Source organism: Vanessa atalanta, chromosome 17 (genome assembly GCF_905147765.1).
Source record: "Vanessa atalanta chromosome 17, ilVanAtal1.2, whole genome shotgun sequence".
Classification (NCBI taxonomy): Eukaryota; Metazoa; Arthropoda; class Insecta; order Lepidoptera; family Nymphalidae; genus Vanessa; species Vanessa atalanta.
This window is the reverse complement of record NC_061887.1, coordinates 6,045,097-6,051,592: the sequence shown is the minus strand read 5'-3', so window position 1 is coordinate 6,051,592 and position 6,496 is coordinate 6,045,097.

Below are 6,496 nucleotides of genomic sequence, written 5' to 3'. Positions count from 1 at the left end.
CCAAAATAATCAGTGGCGTAGCTATTATAAGGCTAGCCGGTGCAGTGCATCAGGGATAAGTGCTTAAAAAGTAAAACACACACTTTTAAAAGTAAAAAAAGGTAATCTACTATTTATATACTCTTGAGCACTACAATTGGTGGTAGGGCTTTGTGTAAGCCCGTTTGGGTAGGTTAGGTTAGGTTAGCCACTCATCGTATATTCTGTAACCAAGCAACAATACTGAGCATAGATGTGTTCTGGTTTGAATGGTAAGTGAACCAGTGTTATTACAGGCACAAGAGACATAAATCTTAGTTTCCAAGATTGGTAGCATATTTGCGATGGAAGGAATAATTAATGTAACACTTACCATCTTCATTCTTCTACTTATGTCATGAAAAACAAATTACGAAATGGATATATTTATATACATAGTATATCATTAAATTTTTTTTTTGGCAATGTAACTAGGCATCAGGTTCTTTATAGCGAGCTAAGCCACTGCCCACGCTAAAGAATGTAGCTTATTCATTCATTTACAAGTAAGGTCACTAAAACATAAAACGTCTCGCCAAAATGGTTTTTTAGATGAACGTTGCTAATAATTTAATTGCACATTTAATTAAAAAATATATATTTGCAATTATATATAATTATATGTATGGTTTTATTTAAAATTAATAAATTTAAATATCCACTTTCAAGTCCCCGTACTTCGCGATTTTATAAAAGTAATAATAAATATCTCCCACCCTAGTAAAATCGATATCATATAAACTCAATATGTATACCGTACATGTATGTGTTCTTCTTTATTTTGCATTACGTCAATTTCAAACTACTCGTCGTACATAATCGGATCGGCCCACTATTATAGAAACCCTACGGCTATAACAGACATTTTGGGGTCTCAGTGTATTGATGGTACATTTAATGGTAGTGTATTTTGTTAATGTGAAGTATAATTCATGAATAGATCTTATACCCTTCGACAACATATATAGCAGTTATAATATATTTATTATCAGGGTATTAGGTTTTAAAATATTTAAATCACAGATATACATTCGTATGCTGTCAAATGATTTTTTTTATATCAATGAAATGATCACACAAATTAAATTATTGTATCTCCAAAACTCGTAAGTTTTATTTATGTCAAAGTTATAACTCAATATTCATATCAAAAGTTACAACGTACTAAATCTCTCATCATTTCATAACACGAAGTTTATACAATTAGTAAAACTCCAGAAACGTCGTCTCCATATTGGCATAACTTGTCAGAAAATAGGGAGGTGTCTTTGCTAATTATCGACTTGGCTTTTATCGATTGTCAATCGATATTTCTTATGATATTCTAAATAATATAAATGAGTTTAATTAGCTTGGACGTATACATTTGTACTTATTGTTATAGTCACTAACAATGCAAATTGCAATTAATATTGTTGGACAATTATCGGACCTTTTACTAATTTCAATAATGTTCGTTACGCATTAAGATTGCAACAGGAGCTCTTGTCAATTACCTTAGTATTATATAACCTTCAAAAGTACCCCTGCTTTGATTGGGACAAGATTTTAAAGCAGTTGCTACTCAAGTTATCAATAAATAGTTTGCAGTTGTTTAATTTGACGCAAGCAGGTTACTTTAATTTTAAATTATTTTTTACCGCTCAGCACGATATGTATTATACAAGTCCAGCACGTGAACTTGTCCGGATACGAACTTAAGATATTTGGTTAAGGTCCGCGTATTTCATCTTAGTTGTTTTTACTATAAATGTAAACCAAAAAAAATTAAATTATGATATTTGTTTGATAACAATTAAACGAACGATCGAACACGAACGCCTTTATAGACGTTAGAATATCTTGGGAATAAAACGATCGGATCTTTTCAAATATGAAATAAAATGATTGTTGGTAAAAAAATATCCAGCTGAGTTACTTTCGTCGGCTTTTTTCAGGTCTCAGTTGTGACGTCTGGTTCTATCCAAATTGTGGTAGATTTTTGACGAACAATAAACAAGTGTACTTCTGAAGAAAGATTTCGATTAAATTTTGTAATGTTTTTGTATATTTTGTTTTATTTTGCATGGTTTACAGATAGAAGTGGCAATGGAGTCTCATGTTGCCCGTTGAAGCAGAAGAGTGGAGTACGCAGATCGGCAAACGCAGCGTAGATGAGCTGATCACCTAAAGCAGGTGGCGGGACCCGACTGGATGATGAAGTCGGAGAACCGGAAGCTTAGCGAACTTTAAGAGAGGCCTATGTCTAGCAGTAGATTGTGATTGGCTGACGATAATGATGACATTTTTCATTCATATAAAAGGCACACACATAGGGTGTCATTGATGTATCTGTATATATATATATATATATATACATATATTCTGTACTTGTGTATGCAACTGATCTCTGCCTAAACATGATAACTTGAACTCGGTACTGCAACGGGGAAGTAAATTAAATTCTTGTTTCCCTTGACTGTTGTGTCATTAAAATAATATAAATAACCATAAAATTAATGATGAATACAATTCAGACGATATCTAGATATATATTTAAGCAAAATACCACTGACTGATTAATCACGAGATCAGAAGATGCTCTCTAAAAAGGATTTTGGGGAAAGTAGGAGTAATAGCTTCGTATGAATTTAGTCTTGTTTATTTATAACCTTCTCTAACTATCTAAATGGGTTCTATGTGATTTGCAAAGCGAATGATTACTTAACACAGTCAACGCAGGCATTCTCCTTGTTGAACGGCCTCTTTATTTTTTATTCTTTTGTAAACAATCCGATACGACTCGCTCGTCTCCTATATACGTTGATTGTACTATTTCTGAAAGAACCGCGTCGGTATCAAAAAGAACTTGACTGTAAAAAGTTTTAGGAACAAAGTTCCTTATCGCACACTGTGATATGTAAGATTGTCACAATACTTTAGTTAGTGTTTGTTTGCGTGTTTACAGAAATATGTGTATTATGTATAGGTATCATATAGGTGGCCCAGTGGTTAGAACACGTGCATCTTAACCGATGGTTTCAGGTTCAAACCCAGGCAAGCACTGAATTTTCATGTGCTTAATTTGTGTTTATAATTCATCTCGTGCTCGGCGGTGAAGGAAAACATCGTGAGGAAACCTGCATGTGTCTAATTTCAACGAAATTCTGCCACATGTGTATTCCACCAAATCGCATTGGAGCAATGTGGTGGAATATGCTCCATACCTTCGGACTGGGCTAAGGCCTCCTCGAAAGGAGAGGAGGCCTTAGCCCAGCAGTGGGAAATTTACAGGCTGATAATGTATGTATGTATGTATTATCTAACTCCAGTAGAGACTACAGACATGCGGCTTGCGCGTTAGAAATGTTCGTATTTTATAATAATTAAAAAAAAAATGTTTATATAACTTTTTACTCACAAATATGAATTTAATTGTGTCTGTAATTTAATATGTAATATGCAGCAAAACGGAAGGTTATAACGAACGACAGTGTCCCGCGACACCTTTATTTTTTTAACTCATTCGGATGAGTTAAATGAACGCAAGAAAATGATTGTTATACTAAAAAGTTTTTATTTAAATGCGTAAAACGAATAAAATATTGAACGGGCTGTTATAAATGAAAGCATAAATAATGATTGCATACATAATATCTTGTGTTGTCCGTTAAGAAGTTTGCTTACCTAATGTGTAATTTAGTCATGCATTTAGCCAACATATAAAATTTCAGCTCCGTAGAATACGAGGATAAAAGCATACTTATTCAACTTCCAAGATTCGAACTAAACAATCTTTCATGCTAATAAAGTTTTAAGAAAGCGTTGACCTCAAAATAAAAACGAAAACAGACCATCAAATAATTTATTAAATATATAATAGATACATTCAGATATTCGGGTACACATAAACGTTTAAATATTACAGTAACATGAAACAATTTTGATGAAAATGCAATCACTTACATTGAAAACTTTTAAGAGAAAAGAAAACATTTTTTTTTTCACGTATTAAATTGTATTTACATATGACGATTAAAATTACACACGTTTTAATATAACATATTAGTGTATATTTTATACGAATTTCGTAACGATATGCTATATATTATAACTATATAATAGCGTTTTGTTTCCCGATTTTCTTATATATTATCTATTATAAAGTTAAATGCTACGTATAAATATACAAAGCTTTGGCATTTAGTAACAGATTTAGATAAACTATAATATCTAAGTTTATAATATGTATCTAATTAAAAGTATACGACTTCACCGATAGTCCATTCCACGAAACGAGCTCCCAAAGGAATTGGCCTTGTATGCTCATTGGTTAATATGCTTGACCGTCATTGGCTAAATCATTTCTTAGGATTGTCTTACATGTCGGATTCGTCTCGCTTATCTCTATCCGTACACATTAATAAGGTATGAGTGTTTTACTAGGAATTGGATTCGTGAAATAGACTATAAATGCTTAAAGGGTGATTGGTTAAACAATGCTGTCTTCTTCTTTCGAGTGTATAATAAACGATGACAGAAAGAGATAAATTTGTATTTAACTAAACATCCGATAAGTGATATTAGACGATCGATGATTATATACCAGTAAGATCCACAAATACCCGTAAAATATTTAACTAATCGATTGATTAATGATAAAATTAGCATAATATATATTTGACTGAAAATATATTTTATTTTGTATTCAAATATTTTAAATATTCCAAGCACTTATTCAATTCAATGCCTATAAATATTTAGTGATATAAATATTTTTATTCTATACGGAAGAATAATAGAGGTATATGGATTTATTGATAACATTATTCACAATATTCTGAGACAATATTACTGAGGTTCATGTACAAAATATTGTATACTGTCTATAAATATGATTTTGATTAACGATGTCCTAAAATAGACACTATAACGATGAATAAATATGAGTGCGATGAAAACTTACCTACTTTTAATACAGTGCGAGGGAGAAACAAAATAAGAGAATTGTAAATGCAAGAACGAGACAAATAAATATACTAGAGATAAAGTTTTAATGCGTTATATAGAATTTAATATCAGCTATTTTTTTTAAATTTGTACTCAAAATAAATGCCGTCGGACGTATTTTTAATGTATTATAAAATGTTGTTAAAAAAAATAATAAAATTAAGTCGTTGCAAATATCAAAATTTCGTTTAGAGAACATGTCTTAGTTATTACAATTAAAATAATAAATATATTTATTTTAAATTCATATAGCATTAATATATTATATACAATTACAATTATTATTCTAAAACATTATTTTCTATGCACAGATAACCAGACATCGCATGTTTAATTCTTAGCGAACTACATAAATTTGTTTAACATTTAGTTAATTCACCTTTAATAAGGCAAAATAAATATATTTGAGTGTTATCTGGAATCTCAATGTAAATGTCATATTATTTTTAATATCTTAACTTCTTAAAAGTATTTAGGAAACATTTCAAGGATGAATGCAGTAGTCAACATACAATCGTTGATATCTTGTTGTTACTTATTCGGTACGAAAAATATGATATATTATTTTTTCATACTCTAAAATATACTGACACAGCGATACGTATAGTCTATTCCAAACGAAGAAGAAATATAAACACACCTTAGATTTACGTATTCCTTGTGATATTTTAGGAGCTTAGTTATATTGTGCACTTCTAACAGTTCTTGTTTAGGAAATCTTTACTTATGAAACGAAACTATTTCACTTAACAGCCTGTAAATTTCCAATTGCTGGGCTAAGGCCGAAGAGGCCTCCCTTTGAGGTCTGGAGCATATTCCACCACGTTGCTCCATTGCGAGTTGGTGGATACACATCGGGCAGAATTTCATTGAAATTAGACACATGCAGGCTTCCTTACGATGAAATGAAAATTCATTGGTGCTTGCCTGGATTTGAACTCGCAATTATCGGTTAAGATGCACGCGTTCTAACTATTGGGCCATCTCGGCTTAACTACTTATATCCACTTTAATTGTTGTTTCATAGTTTCGACAACAGCATCGTCGGCGTTCAAAAAGCCACCAATTCGCAAATCCATAATCACAAACAATCTTTAAGCTTTTGACCAATGATAGCACGTCAATTCGATGTCAAATGTTGTTTATTTTGATTTTGGCCTGTTGTGGTTGGAATAGACTATACTTGGTAAACCTCTGTTCCAATTTGCATGTTGAGTGAGATAGTGTAATTAGAGGACAAGGCAATCGATCCCGTGATTTGCGGCAAATTGACATTGCACGAATTCGTTTATAATTTTTACTGCTAAGGTCTATAGCAAAAGTTTATTTGTTTTGTATTAAATAAATAATTTTAAATGATATTTTACTCTACAAATGATTATTTTATTACAACAATCGCACCAAATTATCTCTTATAGTTTAAAAGTAAGAGAAAGAAGAAAAGTAAAAGGAAATATAATCAATATACAGACGGAAATATGGCAGTTAA